This window comes from Pristiophorus japonicus, chromosome 8 (genome assembly GCF_044704955.1).
Source record: "Pristiophorus japonicus isolate sPriJap1 chromosome 8, sPriJap1.hap1, whole genome shotgun sequence".
NCBI lineage: Eukaryota > Metazoa > Chordata > Chondrichthyes > Pristiophoridae > Pristiophorus > Pristiophorus japonicus.
The window spans coordinates 175018669-175037702 of NC_091984.1; the positions used below are offsets into that span (position 1 = coordinate 175018669).

The 19034-nt window shown below is 48.2% G+C and overlaps 21 non-coding genes across 21 annotated transcripts; 11 read left to right on the plus strand and 10 right to left on the minus strand.

The window, feature by feature from the left end:
* The first annotated feature begins 618 nt into the window (after nt 1-618).
* Nucleotides 619-737, plus strand: trnal-caa (transfer RNA leucine (anticodon CAA)). The gene is made up of 2 exons: nt 619-656; nt 692-737. It is a non-coding gene; the product is annotated as a tRNA-Leu (tRNA).
* Nucleotides 738-1674: 937 nt separating this feature from the next.
* trnal-aag (transfer RNA leucine (anticodon AAG)) lies at nt 1675-1756 on the minus strand. The gene has a single exon. It is a non-coding gene; the product is annotated as a tRNA-Leu (tRNA).
* A 625-nt stretch (nt 1757-2381) lies between these two features.
* trnal-caa (transfer RNA leucine (anticodon CAA)) lies at nt 2382-2500 on the plus strand. The gene is made up of 2 exons: nt 2382-2419; nt 2455-2500. It is a non-coding gene; the product is annotated as a tRNA-Leu (tRNA).
* Nucleotides 2501-3437: 937 nt separating this feature from the next.
* On the minus strand, nt 3438-3519 carry trnal-aag (transfer RNA leucine (anticodon AAG)). Its single transcript has one exon. It is a non-coding gene; the product is annotated as a tRNA-Leu (tRNA).
* A 625-nt stretch (nt 3520-4144) lies between these two features.
* trnal-caa (transfer RNA leucine (anticodon CAA)) lies at nt 4145-4263 on the plus strand. Its single transcript has 2 exons — nt 4145-4182; nt 4218-4263. It is a non-coding gene; the product is annotated as a tRNA-Leu (tRNA).
* A 937-nt stretch (nt 4264-5200) lies between these two features.
* trnal-aag (transfer RNA leucine (anticodon AAG)) lies at nt 5201-5282 on the minus strand. The gene has a single exon. It is a non-coding gene; the product is annotated as a tRNA-Leu (tRNA).
* A 625-nt stretch (nt 5283-5907) lies between these two features.
* Nucleotides 5908-6026, plus strand: trnal-caa (transfer RNA leucine (anticodon CAA)). The gene is made up of 2 exons: nt 5908-5945; nt 5981-6026. It is a non-coding gene; the product is annotated as a tRNA-Leu (tRNA).
* A 937-nt stretch (nt 6027-6963) lies between these two features.
* trnal-aag (transfer RNA leucine (anticodon AAG)) lies at nt 6964-7045 on the minus strand. The gene has a single exon. It is a non-coding gene; the product is annotated as a tRNA-Leu (tRNA).
* A 625-nt stretch (nt 7046-7670) lies between these two features.
* Nucleotides 7671-7789, plus strand: trnal-caa (transfer RNA leucine (anticodon CAA)). The gene is made up of 2 exons: nt 7671-7708; nt 7744-7789. It is a non-coding gene; the product is annotated as a tRNA-Leu (tRNA).
* Nucleotides 7790-8726: 937 nt separating this feature from the next.
* On the minus strand, nt 8727-8808 carry trnal-aag (transfer RNA leucine (anticodon AAG)). Its single transcript has one exon. It is a non-coding gene; the product is annotated as a tRNA-Leu (tRNA).
* A 625-nt stretch (nt 8809-9433) lies between these two features.
* trnal-caa (transfer RNA leucine (anticodon CAA)) lies at nt 9434-9552 on the plus strand. Its single transcript has 2 exons — nt 9434-9471; nt 9507-9552. It is a non-coding gene; the product is annotated as a tRNA-Leu (tRNA).
* A 937-nt stretch (nt 9553-10489) lies between these two features.
* trnal-aag (transfer RNA leucine (anticodon AAG)) lies at nt 10490-10571 on the minus strand. Its single transcript has one exon. It is a non-coding gene; the product is annotated as a tRNA-Leu (tRNA).
* Nucleotides 10572-11196: 625 nt separating this feature from the next.
* Nucleotides 11197-11315, plus strand: trnal-caa (transfer RNA leucine (anticodon CAA)). Its single transcript has 2 exons — nt 11197-11234; nt 11270-11315. It is a non-coding gene; the product is annotated as a tRNA-Leu (tRNA).
* Nucleotides 11316-12252: 937 nt separating this feature from the next.
* Nucleotides 12253-12334, minus strand: trnal-aag (transfer RNA leucine (anticodon AAG)). Its single transcript has one exon. It is a non-coding gene; the product is annotated as a tRNA-Leu (tRNA).
* A 625-nt stretch (nt 12335-12959) lies between these two features.
* Nucleotides 12960-13078, plus strand: trnal-caa (transfer RNA leucine (anticodon CAA)). Its single transcript has 2 exons — nt 12960-12997; nt 13033-13078. It is a non-coding gene; the product is annotated as a tRNA-Leu (tRNA).
* A 937-nt stretch (nt 13079-14015) lies between these two features.
* trnal-aag (transfer RNA leucine (anticodon AAG)) lies at nt 14016-14097 on the minus strand. The gene has a single exon. It is a non-coding gene; the product is annotated as a tRNA-Leu (tRNA).
* A 625-nt stretch (nt 14098-14722) lies between these two features.
* trnal-caa (transfer RNA leucine (anticodon CAA)) lies at nt 14723-14841 on the plus strand. The gene is made up of 2 exons: nt 14723-14760; nt 14796-14841. It is a non-coding gene; the product is annotated as a tRNA-Leu (tRNA).
* A 937-nt stretch (nt 14842-15778) lies between these two features.
* Nucleotides 15779-15860, minus strand: trnal-aag (transfer RNA leucine (anticodon AAG)). Its single transcript has one exon. It is a non-coding gene; the product is annotated as a tRNA-Leu (tRNA).
* Nucleotides 15861-16485: 625 nt separating this feature from the next.
* Nucleotides 16486-16604, plus strand: trnal-caa (transfer RNA leucine (anticodon CAA)). Its single transcript has 2 exons — nt 16486-16523; nt 16559-16604. It is a non-coding gene; the product is annotated as a tRNA-Leu (tRNA).
* A 937-nt stretch (nt 16605-17541) lies between these two features.
* On the minus strand, nt 17542-17623 carry trnal-aag (transfer RNA leucine (anticodon AAG)). Its single transcript has one exon. It is a non-coding gene; the product is annotated as a tRNA-Leu (tRNA).
* A 625-nt stretch (nt 17624-18248) lies between these two features.
* Nucleotides 18249-18367, plus strand: trnal-caa (transfer RNA leucine (anticodon CAA)). Its single transcript has 2 exons — nt 18249-18286; nt 18322-18367. It is a non-coding gene; the product is annotated as a tRNA-Leu (tRNA).
* The last annotated feature ends 667 nt before the right edge of the window (nt 18368-19034 follow it).

The following is a 19034-nucleotide window of genomic DNA, read 5'->3' on the forward strand; positions in this document are numbered from 1 at the left end:
GCAGTTTCCGTTCTGGAACTAGTGACCGGTGAGTGAAATGTGACTTTGCTTTGGGCAAGATAATAATCAAGGCCATTGAAGTGGCAGACGGTAAACTCTCGAGAAATGATTTTGCAGCATACAGGTCCACAGGGCAACACCAGTAATTAGGTGCACGTTGGAACGAAGCAGTTACAACCTTCATTCAATATTTATTCCGACATCAACGTCACTGACAAAACCAGATTATCTGGTCATGATCACATTGCCGTTTGTGGGATCTTGCTGTGTGCAAACTGGCTGCGGCGTTCCCCACATTGCAACAGTGCCTTCACTTTTACAATACTTCATTGGCTGTGAAGCGCCTTGGGACGTCGTTCGGTCATGAAAGGCGCTTTCGAAATACAATACAGAAAATGTTACCCGATAGCTGACAAAATGCGAGCTGTTGCGAGAAATACCTGTGTTTGAATGTTGGTTGCATTGCAGGGATGATGAACTTAATGACTGGCGCTGCCTGTTAAGTCCTGTCGTAAGAATGTGTGCGTTGTGTGTTTGCACAGGAGGAAGAATTGTGAGGCTGCTCAGTAAGTGTGCAGAATTTGCAGCACATTTTCCTGCAGCTGCTGCACGACCATTGTCAGGATGGCCGAGTGGTCTAAGGCGCCAGACTCAAGGACTGTTAATCCTTACCTTACCAAAGGTTGGTGTATTCTGGTCCCTTTCTAGGGGCGTGGGTTCGAATCCCACTTCTGACATTAACTTTTTATCCAGACAAATGCCAGCCAGCGTCAAAAAGCCTGCTCAACTGGCTTTAAATTTGCAAGTGGTCACCTCAAGCTCCTCAACGCTATTGGCGTTTGCCAATAAGCGAAAGGCACCGCACCGCCCACAGACCAACTTGTTTTGCTCTCTAAACTTATCACATTCTAACCCTGTTCTCGGGGATAGGGTTTAAAATCAGACTTCTCCTTTCAACCCATTCCCACACTAAAAAGCAGCAGACTCAAAGCATGACATTTTTATCCTCCCGCGTTGCTGAATTCCACGTTGCTTTCTCGTACTGTGGCTTTCAATCCCACTGCAGACAGTGGTGGTTCTCAGAAAAAGGGCACCACTGTCAAAGAATGAGATTTCTTCCACACAAAGGCTGCTCAAATCTGCTCCGTTCCTCAGGCAGGGAATTACTTGCAATGTTTACTTCCGACATTAACACATTTTGCCAGTATAAAAGGCACCAGAGCCAAACAAGTCAGGTATTAGCATGTGAAAGTTGCCAGAGTCGATGCCTTGGTGGACCGAGGCCTTTCAATGCTCAGACTGATGCTTACGGCCAAGGGCACAATAGTGTCAGGAAGGCCGAGTGGAGTGAGGCGCCAGACTCAAAGACTGTTAATCCTTAACTGACCAAAGGTCGGCGAATTCCGGTCCCTTTCTAGGGGCGTGGGTTGCAATCCCACCTCTGACGTGACATTTTTCCCCACACAAATGCAGCCAGCGTCAAAAGGCCTGTTGAACTGGCCTTCAATTTACAAGTGGCAACATCAAACTCTTCAACGGTTTGCCAACAAACTGAAGGCACCGTTCTCAGCTCAACCTCTTTTCCACACCAAAATAGTCATATCACAACACAGCGGGAGCCGACTGCTTCATGGCTCGCGGTGAAGGGGCGCAAATATTACACGCCACAAATTCTGGCAGCGGTGGGATTCGAACCCACGCCTCCGAAGAGACTGGAGCCTTAATCCAGCGCCTTAGACCGCTCGGCCACGCTACCACTGGCAGCAGTTTCCGTTCTGGAACTAGTGACCGGTGAGTGAAATGTGACTTTGCTTTGGGCAAGATAATAATCAAGGCCATTGAAGTGGCAGACGGTAAACTCTCGAGAAATGATTTTGCAGCATACAGGTCCACAGGGCAACACCAGTAATTAGGTGCACGTTGGAACGAAGCAGTTACAACCTTCATTCAATATTTATTCCGACATCAACGTCACTGACAAAACCAGATTATCTGGTCATGATCACATTGCCGTTTGTGGGATCTTGCTGTGTGCAAACTGGCTGCGGCGTTCCCCACATTGCAACAGTGCCTTCACTTTTACAATACTTCATTGGCTGTGAAGCGCCTTGGGACGTCGTTCGGTCATGAAAGGCGCTTTCGAAATACAATACAGAAAATGTTACCCGATAGCTGACAAAATGCGAGCTGTTGCGAGAAATACCTGTGTTTGAATGTTGGTTGCATTGCAGGGATGATGAACTTAATGACTGGCGCTGCCTGTTAAGTCCTGTCGTAAGAATGTGTGCGTTGTGTGTTTGCACAGGAGGAAGAATTGTGAGGCTGCTCAGTAAGTGTGCAGAATTTGCAGCACATTTTCCTGCAGCTGCTGCACGACCATTGTCAGGATGGCCGAGTGGTCTAAGGCGCCAGACTCAAGGACTGTTAATCCTTACCTTACCAAAGGTTGGTGTATTCTGGTCCCTTTCTAGGGGCGTGGGTTCGAATCCCACTTCTGACATTAACTTTTTATCCAGACAAATGCCAGCCAGCGTCAAAAAGCCTGCTCAACTGGCTTTAAATTTGCAAGTGGTCACCTCAAGCTCCTCAACGCTATTGGCGTTTGCCAATAAGCGAAAGGCACCGCACCGCCCACAGACCAACTTGTTTTGCTCTCTAAACTTATCACATTCTAACCCTGTTCTCGGGGATAGGGTTTAAAATCAGACTTCTCCTTTCAACCCATTCCCACACTAAAAAGCAGCAGACTCAAAGCATGACATTTTTATCCTCCCGCGTTGCTGAATTCCACGTTGCTTTCTCGTACTGTGGCTTTCAATCCCACTGCAGACAGTGGTGGTTCTCAGAAAAAGGGCACCACTGTCAAAGAATGAGATTTCTTCCACACAAAGGCTGCTCAAATCTGCTCCGTTCCTCAGGCAGGGAATTACTTGCAATGTTTACTTCCGACATTAACACATTTTGCCAGTATAAAAGGCACCAGAGCCAAACAAGTCAGGTATTAGCATGTGAAAGTTGCCAGAGTCGATGCCTTGGTGGACCGAGGCCTTTCAATGCTCAGACTGATGCTTACGGCCAAGGGCACAATAGTGTCAGGAAGGCCGAGTGGAGTGAGGCGCCAGACTCAAAGACTGTTAATCCTTAACTGACCAAAGGTCGGCGAATTCCGGTCCCTTTCTAGGGGCGTGGGTTGCAATCCCACCTCTGACGTGACATTTTTCCCCACACAAATGCAGCCAGCGTCAAAAGGCCTGTTGAACTGGCCTTCAATTTACAAGTGGCAACATCAAACTCTTCAACGGTTTGCCAACAAACTGAAGGCACCGTTCTCAGCTCAACCTCTTTTCCACACCAAAATAGTCATATCACAACACAGCGGGAGCCGACTGCTTCATGGCTCGCGGTGAAGGGGCGCAAATATTACACGCCACAAATTCTGGCAGCGGTGGGATTCGAACCCACGCCTCCGAAGAGACTGGAGCCTTAATCCAGCGCCTTAGACCGCTCGGCCACGCTACCACTGGCAGCAGTTTCCGTTCTGGAACTAGTGACCGGTGAGTGAAATGTGACTTTGCTTTGGGCAAGATAATAATCAAGGCCATTGAAGTGGCAGACGGTAAACTCTCGAGAAATGATTTTGCAGCATACAGGTCCACAGGGCAACACCAGTAATTAGGTGCACGTTGGAACGAAGCAGTTACAACCTTCATTCAATATTTATTCCGACATCAACGTCACTGACAAAACCAGATTATCTGGTCATGATCACATTGCCGTTTGTGGGATCTTGCTGTGTGCAAACTGGCTGCGGCGTTCCCCACATTGCAACAGTGCCTTCACTTTTACAATACTTCATTGGCTGTGAAGCGCCTTGGGACGTCGTTCGGTCATGAAAGGCGCTTTCGAAATACAATACAGAAAATGTTACCCGATAGCTGACAAAATGCGAGCTGTTGCGAGAAATACCTGTGTTTGAATGTTGGTTGCATTGCAGGGATGATGAACTTAATGACTGGCGCTGCCTGTTAAGTCCTGTCGTAAGAATGTGTGCGTTGTGTGTTTGCACAGGAGGAAGAATTGTGAGGCTGCTCAGTAAGTGTGCAGAATTTGCAGCACATTTTCCTGCAGCTGCTGCACGACCATTGTCAGGATGGCCGAGTGGTCTAAGGCGCCAGACTCAAGGACTGTTAATCCTTACCTTACCAAAGGTTGGTGTATTCTGGTCCCTTTCTAGGGGCGTGGGTTCGAATCCCACTTCTGACATTAACTTTTTATCCAGACAAATGCCAGCCAGCGTCAAAAAGCCTGCTCAACTGGCTTTAAATTTGCAAGTGGTCACCTCAAGCTCCTCAACGCTATTGGCGTTTGCCAATAAGCGAAAGGCACCGCACCGCCCACAGACCAACTTGTTTTGCTCTCTAAACTTATCACATTCTAACCCTGTTCTCGGGGATAGGGTTTAAAATCAGACTTCTCCTTTCAACCCATTCCCACACTAAAAAGCAGCAGACTCAAAGCATGACATTTTTATCCTCCCGCGTTGCTGAATTCCACGTTGCTTTCTCGTACTGTGGCTTTCAATCCCACTGCAGACAGTGGTGGTTCTCAGAAAAAGGGCACCACTGTCAAAGAATGAGATTTCTTCCACACAAAGGCTGCTCAAATCTGCTCCGTTCCTCAGGCAGGGAATTACTTGCAATGTTTACTTCCGACATTAACACATTTTGCCAGTATAAAAGGCACCAGAGCCAAACAAGTCAGGTATTAGCATGTGAAAGTTGCCAGAGTCGATGCCTTGGTGGACCGAGGCCTTTCAATGCTCAGACTGATGCTTACGGCCAAGGGCACAATAGTGTCAGGAAGGCCGAGTGGAGTGAGGCGCCAGACTCAAAGACTGTTAATCCTTAACTGACCAAAGGTCGGCGAATTCCGGTCCCTTTCTAGGGGCGTGGGTTGCAATCCCACCTCTGACGTGACATTTTTCCCCACACAAATGCAGCCAGCGTCAAAAGGCCTGTTGAACTGGCCTTCAATTTACAAGTGGCAACATCAAACTCTTCAACGGTTTGCCAACAAACTGAAGGCACCGTTCTCAGCTCAACCTCTTTTCCACACCAAAATAGTCATATCACAACACAGCGGGAGCCGACTGCTTCATGGCTCGCGGTGAAGGGGCGCAAATATTACACGCCACAAATTCTGGCAGCGGTGGGATTCGAACCCACGCCTCCGAAGAGACTGGAGCCTTAATCCAGCGCCTTAGACCGCTCGGCCACGCTACCACTGGCAGCAGTTTCCGTTCTGGAACTAGTGACCGGTGAGTGAAATGTGACTTTGCTTTGGGCAAGATAATAATCAAGGCCATTGAAGTGGCAGACGGTAAACTCTCGAGAAATGATTTTGCAGCATACAGGTCCACAGGGCAACACCAGTAATTAGGTGCACGTTGGAACGAAGCAGTTACAACCTTCATTCAATATTTATTCCGACATCAACGTCACTGACAAAACCAGATTATCTGGTCATGATCACATTGCCGTTTGTGGGATCTTGCTGTGTGCAAACTGGCTGCGGCGTTCCCCACATTGCAACAGTGCCTTCACTTTTACAATACTTCATTGGCTGTGAAGCGCCTTGGGACGTCGTTCGGTCATGAAAGGCGCTTTCGAAATACAATACAGAAAATGTTACCCGATAGCTGACAAAATGCGAGCTGTTGCGAGAAATACCTGTGTTTGAATGTTGGTTGCATTGCAGGGATGATGAACTTAATGACTGGCGCTGCCTGTTAAGTCCTGTCGTAAGAATGTGTGCGTTGTGTGTTTGCACAGGAGGAAGAATTGTGAGGCTGCTCAGTAAGTGTGCAGAATTTGCAGCACATTTTCCTGCAGCTGCTGCACGACCATTGTCAGGATGGCCGAGTGGTCTAAGGCGCCAGACTCAAGGACTGTTAATCCTTACCTTACCAAAGGTTGGTGTATTCTGGTCCCTTTCTAGGGGCGTGGGTTCGAATCCCACTTCTGACATTAACTTTTTATCCAGACAAATGCCAGCCAGCGTCAAAAAGCCTGCTCAACTGGCTTTAAATTTGCAAGTGGTCACCTCAAGCTCCTCAACGCTATTGGCGTTTGCCAATAAGCGAAAGGCACCGCACCGCCCACAGACCAACTTGTTTTGCTCTCTAAACTTATCACATTCTAACCCTGTTCTCGGGGATAGGGTTTAAAATCAGACTTCTCCTTTCAACCCATTCCCACACTAAAAAGCAGCAGACTCAAAGCATGACATTTTTATCCTCCCGCGTTGCTGAATTCCACGTTGCTTTCTCGTACTGTGGCTTTCAATCCCACTGCAGACAGTGGTGGTTCTCAGAAAAAGGGCACCACTGTCAAAGAATGAGATTTCTTCCACACAAAGGCTGCTCAAATCTGCTCCGTTCCTCAGGCAGGGAATTACTTGCAATGTTTACTTCCGACATTAACACATTTTGCCAGTATAAAAGGCACCAGAGCCAAACAAGTCAGGTATTAGCATGTGAAAGTTGCCAGAGTCGATGCCTTGGTGGACCGAGGCCTTTCAATGCTCAGACTGATGCTTACGGCCAAGGGCACAATAGTGTCAGGAAGGCCGAGTGGAGTGAGGCGCCAGACTCAAAGACTGTTAATCCTTAACTGACCAAAGGTCGGCGAATTCCGGTCCCTTTCTAGGGGCGTGGGTTGCAATCCCACCTCTGACGTGACATTTTTCCCCACACAAATGCAGCCAGCGTCAAAAGGCCTGTTGAACTGGCCTTCAATTTACAAGTGGCAACATCAAACTCTTCAACGGTTTGCCAACAAACTGAAGGCACCGTTCTCAGCTCAACCTCTTTTCCACACCAAAATAGTCATATCACAACACAGCGGGAGCCGACTGCTTCATGGCTCGCGGTGAAGGGGCGCAAATATTACACGCCACAAATTCTGGCAGCGGTGGGATTCGAACCCACGCCTCCGAAGAGACTGGAGCCTTAATCCAGCGCCTTAGACCGCTCGGCCACGCTACCACTGGCAGCAGTTTCCGTTCTGGAACTAGTGACCGGTGAGTGAAATGTGACTTTGCTTTGGGCAAGATAATAATCAAGGCCATTGAAGTGGCAGACGGTAAACTCTCGAGAAATGATTTTGCAGCATACAGGTCCACAGGGCAACACCAGTAATTAGGTGCACGTTGGAACGAAGCAGTTACAACCTTCATTCAATATTTATTCCGACATCAACGTCACTGACAAAACCAGATTATCTGGTCATGATCACATTGCCGTTTGTGGGATCTTGCTGTGTGCAAACTGGCTGCGGCGTTCCCCACATTGCAACAGTGCCTTCACTTTTACAATACTTCATTGGCTGTGAAGCGCCTTGGGACGTCGTTCGGTCATGAAAGGCGCTTTCGAAATACAATACAGAAAATGTTACCCGATAGCTGACAAAATGCGAGCTGTTGCGAGAAATACCTGTGTTTGAATGTTGGTTGCATTGCAGGGATGATGAACTTAATGACTGGCGCTGCCTGTTAAGTCCTGTCGTAAGAATGTGTGCGTTGTGTGTTTGCACAGGAGGAAGAATTGTGAGGCTGCTCAGTAAGTGTGCAGAATTTGCAGCACATTTTCCTGCAGCTGCTGCACGACCATTGTCAGGATGGCCGAGTGGTCTAAGGCGCCAGACTCAAGGACTGTTAATCCTTACCTTACCAAAGGTTGGTGTATTCTGGTCCCTTTCTAGGGGCGTGGGTTCGAATCCCACTTCTGACATTAACTTTTTATCCAGACAAATGCCAGCCAGCGTCAAAAAGCCTGCTCAACTGGCTTTAAATTTGCAAGTGGTCACCTCAAGCTCCTCAACGCTATTGGCGTTTGCCAATAAGCGAAAGGCACCGCACCGCCCACAGACCAACTTGTTTTGCTCTCTAAACTTATCACATTCTAACCCTGTTCTCGGGGATAGGGTTTAAAATCAGACTTCTCCTTTCAACCCATTCCCACACTAAAAAGCAGCAGACTCAAAGCATGACATTTTTATCCTCCCGCGTTGCTGAATTCCACGTTGCTTTCTCGTACTGTGGCTTTCAATCCCACTGCAGACAGTGGTGGTTCTCAGAAAAAGGGCACCACTGTCAAAGAATGAGATTTCTTCCACACAAAGGCTGCTCAAATCTGCTCCGTTCCTCAGGCAGGGAATTACTTGCAATGTTTACTTCCGACATTAACACATTTTGCCAGTATAAAAGGCACCAGAGCCAAACAAGTCAGGTATTAGCATGTGAAAGTTGCCAGAGTCGATGCCTTGGTGGACCGAGGCCTTTCAATGCTCAGACTGATGCTTACGGCCAAGGGCACAATAGTGTCAGGAAGGCCGAGTGGAGTGAGGCGCCAGACTCAAAGACTGTTAATCCTTAACTGACCAAAGGTCGGCGAATTCCGGTCCCTTTCTAGGGGCGTGGGTTGCAATCCCACCTCTGACGTGACATTTTTCCCCACACAAATGCAGCCAGCGTCAAAAGGCCTGTTGAACTGGCCTTCAATTTACAAGTGGCAACATCAAACTCTTCAACGGTTTGCCAACAAACTGAAGGCACCGTTCTCAGCTCAACCTCTTTTCCACACCAAAATAGTCATATCACAACACAGCGGGAGCCGACTGCTTCATGGCTCGCGGTGAAGGGGCGCAAATATTACACGCCACAAATTCTGGCAGCGGTGGGATTCGAACCCACGCCTCCGAAGAGACTGGAGCCTTAATCCAGCGCCTTAGACCGCTCGGCCACGCTACCACTGGCAGCAGTTTCCGTTCTGGAACTAGTGACCGGTGAGTGAAATGTGACTTTGCTTTGGGCAAGATAATAATCAAGGCCATTGAAGTGGCAGACGGTAAACTCTCGAGAAATGATTTTGCAGCATACAGGTCCACAGGGCAACACCAGTAATTAGGTGCACGTTGGAACGAAGCAGTTACAACCTTCATTCAATATTTATTCCGACATCAACGTCACTGACAAAACCAGATTATCTGGTCATGATCACATTGCCGTTTGTGGGATCTTGCTGTGTGCAAACTGGCTGCGGCGTTCCCCACATTGCAACAGTGCCTTCACTTTTACAATACTTCATTGGCTGTGAAGCGCCTTGGGACGTCGTTCGGTCATGAAAGGCGCTTTCGAAATACAATACAGAAAATGTTACCCGATAGCTGACAAAATGCGAGCTGTTGCGAGAAATACCTGTGTTTGAATGTTGGTTGCATTGCAGGGATGATGAACTTAATGACTGGCGCTGCCTGTTAAGTCCTGTCGTAAGAATGTGTGCGTTGTGTGTTTGCACAGGAGGAAGAATTGTGAGGCTGCTCAGTAAGTGTGCAGAATTTGCAGCACATTTTCCTGCAGCTGCTGCACGACCATTGTCAGGATGGCCGAGTGGTCTAAGGCGCCAGACTCAAGGACTGTTAATCCTTACCTTACCAAAGGTTGGTGTATTCTGGTCCCTTTCTAGGGGCGTGGGTTCGAATCCCACTTCTGACATTAACTTTTTATCCAGACAAATGCCAGCCAGCGTCAAAAAGCCTGCTCAACTGGCTTTAAATTTGCAAGTGGTCACCTCAAGCTCCTCAACGCTATTGGCGTTTGCCAATAAGCGAAAGGCACCGCACCGCCCACAGACCAACTTGTTTTGCTCTCTAAACTTATCACATTCTAACCCTGTTCTCGGGGATAGGGTTTAAAATCAGACTTCTCCTTTCAACCCATTCCCACACTAAAAAGCAGCAGACTCAAAGCATGACATTTTTATCCTCCCGCGTTGCTGAATTCCACGTTGCTTTCTCGTACTGTGGCTTTCAATCCCACTGCAGACAGTGGTGGTTCTCAGAAAAAGGGCACCACTGTCAAAGAATGAGATTTCTTCCACACAAAGGCTGCTCAAATCTGCTCCGTTCCTCAGGCAGGGAATTACTTGCAATGTTTACTTCCGACATTAACACATTTTGCCAGTATAAAAGGCACCAGAGCCAAACAAGTCAGGTATTAGCATGTGAAAGTTGCCAGAGTCGATGCCTTGGTGGACCGAGGCCTTTCAATGCTCAGACTGATGCTTACGGCCAAGGGCACAATAGTGTCAGGAAGGCCGAGTGGAGTGAGGCGCCAGACTCAAAGACTGTTAATCCTTAACTGACCAAAGGTCGGCGAATTCCGGTCCCTTTCTAGGGGCGTGGGTTGCAATCCCACCTCTGACGTGACATTTTTCCCCACACAAATGCAGCCAGCGTCAAAAGGCCTGTTGAACTGGCCTTCAATTTACAAGTGGCAACATCAAACTCTTCAACGGTTTGCCAACAAACTGAAGGCACCGTTCTCAGCTCAACCTCTTTTCCACACCAAAATAGTCATATCACAACACAGCGGGAGCCGACTGCTTCATGGCTCGCGGTGAAGGGGCGCAAATATTACACGCCACAAATTCTGGCAGCGGTGGGATTCGAACCCACGCCTCCGAAGAGACTGGAGCCTTAATCCAGCGCCTTAGACCGCTCGGCCACGCTACCACTGGCAGCAGTTTCCGTTCTGGAACTAGTGACCGGTGAGTGAAATGTGACTTTGCTTTGGGCAAGATAATAATCAAGGACATTGAAGTGGCAGACGGTAAACTCTCGAGAAATGATTTTGCAGCATACAGGTCCACAGGGCAACACCAGTAATTAGGTGCACGTTGGAACGAAGCAGTTACAACCTTCATTCAATATTTATTCCGACATCAACGTCACTGACAAAACCAGATTATCTGGTCATGATCACATTGCCGTTTGTGGGATCTTGCTGTGTGCAAACTGGCTGCGGCGTTCCCCACATTGCAACAGTGCCTTCACTTTTACAATACTTCATTGGCTGTGAAGCGCCTTGGGACGTCGTTCGGTCATGAAAGGCGCTTTCGAAATACAATACAGAAAATGTTACCCGATAGCTGACAAAATGCGAGCTGTTGCGAGAAATACCTGTGTTTGAATGTTGGTTGCATTGCAGGGATGATGAACTTAATGACTGGCGCTGCCTGTTAAGTCCTGTCGTAAGAATGTGTGCGTTGTGTGTTTGCACAGGAGGAAGAATTGTGAGGCTGCTCAGTAAGTGTGCAGAATTTGCAGCACATTTTCCTGCAGCTGCTGCACGACCATTGTCAGGATGGCCGAGTGGTCTAAGGCGCCAGACTCAAGGACTGTTAATCCTTACCTTACCAAAGGTTGGTGTATTCTGGTCCCTTTCTAGGGGCGTGGGTTCGAATCCCACTTCTGACATTAACTTTTTATCCAGACAAATGCCAGCCAGCGTCAAAAAGCCTGCTCAACTGGCTTTAAATTTGCAAGTGGTCACCTCAAGCTCCTCAACGCTATTGGCGTTTGCCAATAAGCGAAAGGCACCGCACCGCCCACAGACCAACTTGTTTTGCTCTCTAAACTTATCACATTCTAACCCTGTTCTCGGGGATAGGGTTTAAAATCAGACTTCTCCTTTCAACCCATTCCCACACTAAAAAGCAGCAGACTCAAAGCATGACATTTTTATCCTCCCGCGTTGCTGAATTCCACGTTGCTTTCTCGTACTGTGGCTTTCAATCCCACTGCAGACAGTGGTGGTTCTCAGAAAAAGGGCACCACTGTCAAAGAATGAGATTTCTTCCACACAATGGCTGCTCAAATCTGCTCCGTTCCTCAGGCAGGGAATTACTTGCAATGTTTACTTCCGACATTAACACATTTTGCCAGTATAAAAGGCACCAGAGCCAAACAAGTCAGGTATTAGCATGTGAAAGTTGCCAGAGTCGATGCCTTGGTGGACCGAGGCCTTTCAATGCTCAGACTGATGCTTACGGCCAAGGGCACAATAGTGTCAGGAAGGCCGAGTGGAGTGAGGCGCCAGACTCAAAGACTGTTAATCCTTAACTGACCAAAGGTCGGCGAATTCCGGTCCCTTTCTAGGGGCGTGGGTTGCAATCCCACCTCTGACGTGACATTTTTCCCCACACAAATGCAGCCAGCGTCAAAAGGCCTGTTGAACTGGCCTTCAATTTACAAGTGGCAACATCAAACTCTTCAACGGTTTGCCAACAAACTGAAGGCACCGTTCTCAGCTCAACCTCTTTTCCACACCAAAATAGTCATATCACAACACAGCGGGAGCCGACTGCTTCATGGCTCGCGGTGAAGGGGCGCAAATATTACACGCCACAAATTCTGGCAGCGGTGGGATTCGAACCCACGCCTCCGAAGAGACTGGAGCCTTAATCCAGCGCCTTAGACCGCTCGGCCACGCTACCACTGGCAGCAGTTTCCGTTCTGGAACTAGTGACCGGTGAGTGAAATGTGACTTTGCTTTGGGCAAGATAATAATCAAGGCCATTGAAGTGGCAGACGGTAAACTCTCGAGAAATGATTTTGCAGCATACAGGTCCACAGGGCAACACCAGTAATTAGGTGCACGTTGGAACGAAGCAGTTACAACCTTCATTCAATATTTATTCCGACATCAACGTCACTGACAAAACCAGATTATCTGGTCATGATCACATTGCCGTTTGTGGGATCTTGCTGTGTGCAAACTGGCTGCGGCGTTCCCCACATTGCAACAGTGCCTTCACTTTTACAATACTTCATTGGCTGTGAAGCGCCTTGGGACGTCGTTCGGTCATGAAAGGCGCTTTCGAAATACAATACAGAAAATGTTACCCGATAGCTGACAAAATGCGAGCTGTTGCGAGAAATACCTGTGTTTGAATGTTGGTTGCATTGCAGGGATGATGAACTTAATGACTGGCGCTGCCTGTTAAGTCCTGTCGTAAGAATGTGTGCGTTGTGTGTTTGCACAGGAGGAAGAATTGTGAGGCTGCTCAGTAAGTGTGCAGAATTTGCAGCACATTTTCCTGCAGCTGCTGCACGACCATTGTCAGGATGGCCGAGTGGTCTAAGGCGCCAGACTCAAGGACTGTTAATCCTTACCTTACCAAAGGTTGGTGTATTCTGGTCCCTTTCTAGGGGCGTGGGTTCGAATCCCACTTCTGACATTAACTTTTTATCCAGACAAATGCCAGCCAGCGTCAAAAAGCCTGCTCAACTGGCTTTAAATTTGCAAGTGGTCACCTCAAGCTCCTCAACGCTATTGGCGTTTGCCAATAAGCGAAAGGCACCGCACCGCCCACAGACCAACTTGTTTTGCTCTCTAAACTTATCACATTCTAACCCTGTTCTCGGGGATAGGGTTTAAAATCAGACTTCTCCTTTCAACCCATTCCCACACTAAAAAGCAGCAGACTCAAAGCATGACATTTTTATCCTCCCGCGTTGCTGAATTCCACGTTGCTTTCTCGTACTGTGGCTTTCAATCCCACTGCAGACAGTGGTGGTTCTCAGAAAAAGGGCACCACTGTCAAAGAATGAGATTTCTTCCACACAAAGGCTGCTCAAATCTGCTCCGTTCCTCAGGCAGGGAATTACTTGCAATGTTTACTTCCGACATTAACACATTTTGCCAGTATAAAAGGCACCAGAGCCAAACAAGTCAGGTATTAGCATGTGAAAGTTGCCAGAGTCGATGCCTTGGTGGACCGAGGCCTTTCAATGCTCAGACTGATGCTTACGGCCAAGGGCACAATAGTGTCAGGAAGGCCGAGTGGAGTGAGGCGCCAGACTCAAAGACTGTTAATCCTTAACTGACCAAAGGTCGGCGAATTCCGGTCCCTTTCTAGGGGCGTGGGTTGCAATCCCACCTCTGACGTGACATTTTTCCCCACACAAATGCAGCCAGCGTCAAAAGGCCTGTTGAACTGGCCTTCAATTTACAAGTGGCAACATCAAACTCTTCAACGGTTTGCCAACAAACTGAAGGCACCGTTCTCAGCTCAACCTCTTTTCCACACCAAAATAGTCATATCACAACACAGCGGGAGCCGACTGCTTCATGGCTCGCGGTGAAGGGGCGCAAATATTACACGCCACAAATTCTGGCAGCGGTGGGATTCGAACCCACGCCTCCGAAGAGACTGGAGCCTTAATCCAGCGCCTTAGACCGCTCGGCCACGCTACCACTGGCAGCAGTTTCCGTTCTGGAACTAGTGACCGGTGAGTGAAATGTGACTTTGCTTTGGGCAAGATAATAATCAAGGCCATTGAAGTGGCAGACGGTAAACTCTCGAGAAATGATTTTGCAGCATACAGGTCCACAGGGCAACACCAGTAATTAGGTGCACGTTGGAACGAAGCAGTTACAACCTTCATTCAATATTTATTCCGACATCAACGTCACTGACAAAACCAGATTATCTGGTCATGATCACATTGCCGTTTGTGGGATCTTGCTGTGTGCAAACTGGCTGCGGCGTTCCCCACATTGCAACAGTGCCTTCACTTTTACAATACTTCATTGGCTGTGAAGCGCCTTGGGACGTCGTTCGGTCATGAAAGGCGCTTTCGAAATACAATACAGAAAATGTTACCCGATAGCTGACAAAATGCGAGCTGTTGCGAGAAATACCTGTGTTTGAATGTTGGTTGCATTGCAGGGATGATGAACTTAATGACTGGCGCTGCCTGTTAAGTCCTGTCGTAAGAATGTGTGCGTTGTGTGTTTGCACAGGAGGAAGAATTGTGAGGCTGCTCAGTAAGTGTGCAGAATTTGCAGCACATTTTCCTGCAGCTGCTGCACGACCATTGTCAGGATGGCCGAGTGGTCTAAGGCGCCAGACTCAAGGACTGTTAATCCTTACCTTACCAAAGGTTGGTGTATTCTGGTCCCTTTCTAGGGGCGTGGGTTCGAATCCCACTTCTGACATTAACTTTTTATCCAGACAAATGCCAGCCAGCGTCAAAAAGCCTGCTCAACTGGCTTTAAATTTGCAAGTGGTCACCTCAAGCTCCTCAACGCTATTGGCGTTTGCCAATAAGCGAAAGGCACCGCACCGCCCACAGACCAACTTGTTTTGCTCTCTAAACTTATCACATTCTAACCCTGTTCTCGGGGATAGGGTTTAAAATCAGACTTCTCCTTTCAACCCATTCCCACACTAAAAAGCAGCAGACTCAAAGCATGACATTTTTATCCTCCCGCGTTGCTGAATTCCACGTTGCTTTCTCGTACTGTGGCTTTCAATCCCACTGCAGACAGTGGTGGTTCTCAGAAAAAGGGCACCACTGTCAAAGAATGAGATTTCTTCCACACAAAGGCTGCTCAAATCTGCTCCGTTCCTCAGGCAGGGAATTACTTGCAATGTTTACTTCCGACATTAACACATTTTGCCAGTATAAAAGGCACCAGAGCCAAACAAGTCAGGTATTAGCATGTGAAAGTTGCCAGAGTCGATGCCTTGGTGGACCGAGGCCTTTCAATGCTCAGACTGATGCTTACGGCCAAGGGCACAATAGTGTCAGGAAGGCCGAGTGGAGTGAGGCGCCAGACTCAAAGACTGTTAATCCTTAACTGACCAAAGGTCGGCGAATTCCGGTCCCTTTCTAGGGGCGTGGGTTGCAATCCCACCTCTGACGTGACATTTTTCCCCACACAAATGCAGCCAGCGTCAAAAGGCCTGTTGAACTGGCCTTCAATTTACAAGTGGCAACATCAAACTCTTCAACGGTTTGCCAACAAACTGAAGGCACCGTTCTCAGCTCAACCTCTTTTCCACACCAAAATAGTCATATCACAACACAGCGGGAGCCGACTGCTTCATGGCTCGCGGTGAAGGGGCGCAAATATTACACGCCACAAATTCTGGCAGCGGTGGGATTCGAACCCACGCCTCCGAAGAGACTGGAGCCTTAATCCAGCGCCTTAGACCGCTCGGCCACGCTACCACTGGCAGCAGTTTCCGTTCTGGAACTAGTGACCGGTGAGTGAAATGTGACTTTGCTTTGGGCAAGATAATAATCAAGGCCATTGAAGTGGCAGACGGTAAACTCTCGAGAAATGATTTTGCAGCATACAGGTCCACAGGGCAACACCAGTAATTAGGTGCACGTTGGAACGAAGCAGTTACAACCTTCATTCAATATTTATTCCGACATCAACGTCACTGACAAAACCAGATTATCTGGTCATGATCACATTGCCGTTTGTGGGATCTTGCTGTGTGCAAACTGGCTGCGGCGTTCCCCACATTGCAACAGTGCCTTCACTTTTACAATACTTCATTGGCTGTGAAGCGCCTTGGGACGTCGTTCGGTCATGAAAGGCGCTTTCGAAATACAATACAGAAAATGTTACCCGATAGCTGACAAAATGCGAGCTGTTGCGAGAAATACCTGTGTTTGAATGTTGGTTGCATTGCAGGGATGATGAACTTAATGACTGGCGCTGCCTGTTAAGTCCTGTCGTAAGAATGTGTGCGTTGTGTGTTTGCACAGGAGGAAGAATTGTGAGGCTGCTCAGTAAGTGTGCAGAATTTGCAGCACATTTTCCTGCAGCTGCTGCACGACCATTGTCAGGATGGCCGAGTGGTCTAAGGCGCCAGACTCAAGGACTGTTAATCCTTACCTTACCAAAGGTTGGTGTATTCTGGTCCCTTTCTAGGGGCGTGGGTTCGAATCCCACTTCTGACATTAACTTTTTATCCAGACAAATGCCAGCCAGCGTCAAAAAGCCTGCTCAACTGGCTTTAAATTTGCAAGTGGTCACCTCAAGCTCCTCAACGCTATTGGCGTTTGCCAATAAGCGAAAGGCACCGCACCGCCCACAGACCAACTTGTTTTGCTCTCTAAACTTATCACATTCTAACCCTGTTCTCGGGGATAGGGTTTAAAATCAGACTTCTCCTTTCAACCCATTCCCACACTAAAAAGCAGCAGACTCAAAGCATGACATTTTTATCCTCCCGCGTTGCTGAATTCCACGTTGCTTTCTCGTACTGTGGCTTTCAATCCCACTGCAGACAGTGGTGGTTCTCAGAAAAAGGGCACCACTGTCAAAGAATGAGATTTCTTCCACACAAAGGCTGCTCAAATCTGCTCCGTTCCTCAGGCAGGGAATTACTTGCAATGTTTACTTCCGACATTAACACATTTTGCCAGTATAAAAGGCACCAGAGCCAAACAAGTCAGGTATTAGCATGTGAAAGTTGCCAGAGTCGATGCCTTGGTGGACCGAGGCCTTTCAATGCTCAGACTGATGCTTACGGCCAAGGGCACAATAGTGTCAGGAAGGCCGAGTGGAGTGAGGCGCCAGACTCAAAGACTGTTAATCCTTAACTGACCAAAGGTCGGCGAATTCCGGTCCCTTTCTAGGGGCGTGGGTTGCAATCCCACCTCTGACGTGACATTTTTCCCCACACAAATGCAGCCAGCGTCAAAAGGCCTGTTGAACTGGCCTTCAATTTACAAGTGGCAACATCAAACTCTTCAACGGTTTGCCAACAAACTGAAGGCACCGTTCTCAGCTCAACCTCTTTTCCACACCAAAATAGTCATATCACAACACAGCGGGAGCCGACTGCTTCATGGCTCGCGGTGAAGGGGCGCAAATATTACACGCCACAAATTCTGGCAGCGGTGGGATTCGAACCCACGCCTCCGAAGAGACTGGAGCCTTAATCCAGCGCCTTAGACCGCTCGGCCACGCTACCACTGGCAGCAGTTTCCGTTCTGGAACTAGTGACCGGTGAGTGAAATGTGACTTTGCTTTGGGCAAGATAATAATCAAGGCCATTGAAGTGGCAGACGGTAAACTCTCGAGAAATGATTTTGCAGCATACAGGTCCACAGGGCAACACCAGTAATTAGGTGCACGTTGGAACGAAGCAGTTACAACCTTCATTCAATATTTATTCCGACATCAACGTCACTGACAAAACCAGATTATCTGGTCATGATCACATTGCCGTTTGTGGGATCTTGCTGTGTGCAAACTGGCTGCGGCGTTCCCCACATTGCAACAGTGCCTTCACTTTTACAATACTTCATTGGCTGTGAAGCGCCTTGGGACGTCGTTCGGTCATGAAAGGCGCTTTCGAAATACAATACAGAAAATGTTACCCGATAGCTGACAAAATGCGAGCTGTTGCGAGAAATACCTGTGTTTGAATGTTGGTTGCATTGCAGGGATGATGAACTTAATGACTGGCGCTGCCTGTTAAGTCCTGTCGTAAGAATGTGTGCGTTGTGTGTTTGCACAGGAGGAAGAATTGTGAGGCTGCTCAGTAAGTGTGCAGAATTTGCAGCACATTTTCCTGCAGCTGCTGCACGACCATTGTCAGGATGGCCGAGTGGTCTAAGGCGCCAGACTCAAGGACTGTTAATCCTTACCTTACCAAAGGTTGGTGTATTCTGGTCCCTTTCTAGGGGCGTGGGTTCGAATCCCACTTCTGACATTAACTTTTTATCCAGACAAATGCCAGCCAGCGTCAAAAAGCCTGCTCAACTGGCTTTAAATTTGCAAGTGGTCACCTCAAGCTCCTCAACGCTATTGGCGTTTGCCAATAAGCGAAAGGCACCGCACCGCCCACAGACCAACTTGTTTTGCTCTCTAAACTTATCACATTCTAACCCTGTTCTCGGGGATAGGGTTTAAAATCAGACTTCTCCTTTCAACCCATTCCCACACTAAAAAGCAGCAGACTCAAAGCATGACATTTTTATCCTCCCGCGTTGCTGAATTCCACGTTGCTTTCTCGTACTGTGGCTTTCAATCCCACTGCAGACAGTGGTGGTTCTCAGAAAAAGGGCACCACTGTCAAAGAATGAGATTTCTTCCACACAAAGGCTGCTCAAATCTGCTCCGTTCCTCAGGCAGGGAATTACTTGCAATGTTTACTTCCGACATTAACACATTTTGCCAGTATAAAAGGCACCAGAGCCAAACAAGTCAGGTATTAGCATGTGAAAGTTGCCAGAGTCGATGCCTTGGTGGACCGAGGCCTTTCAATGCTCAGACTGATGCTTACGGCCAAGGGCACAATAGTGTCAGGAAGGCCGAGTGGAGTGAGGCGCCAGACTCAAAGACTGTTAATCCTTAACTGACCAAAGGTCGGCGAATTC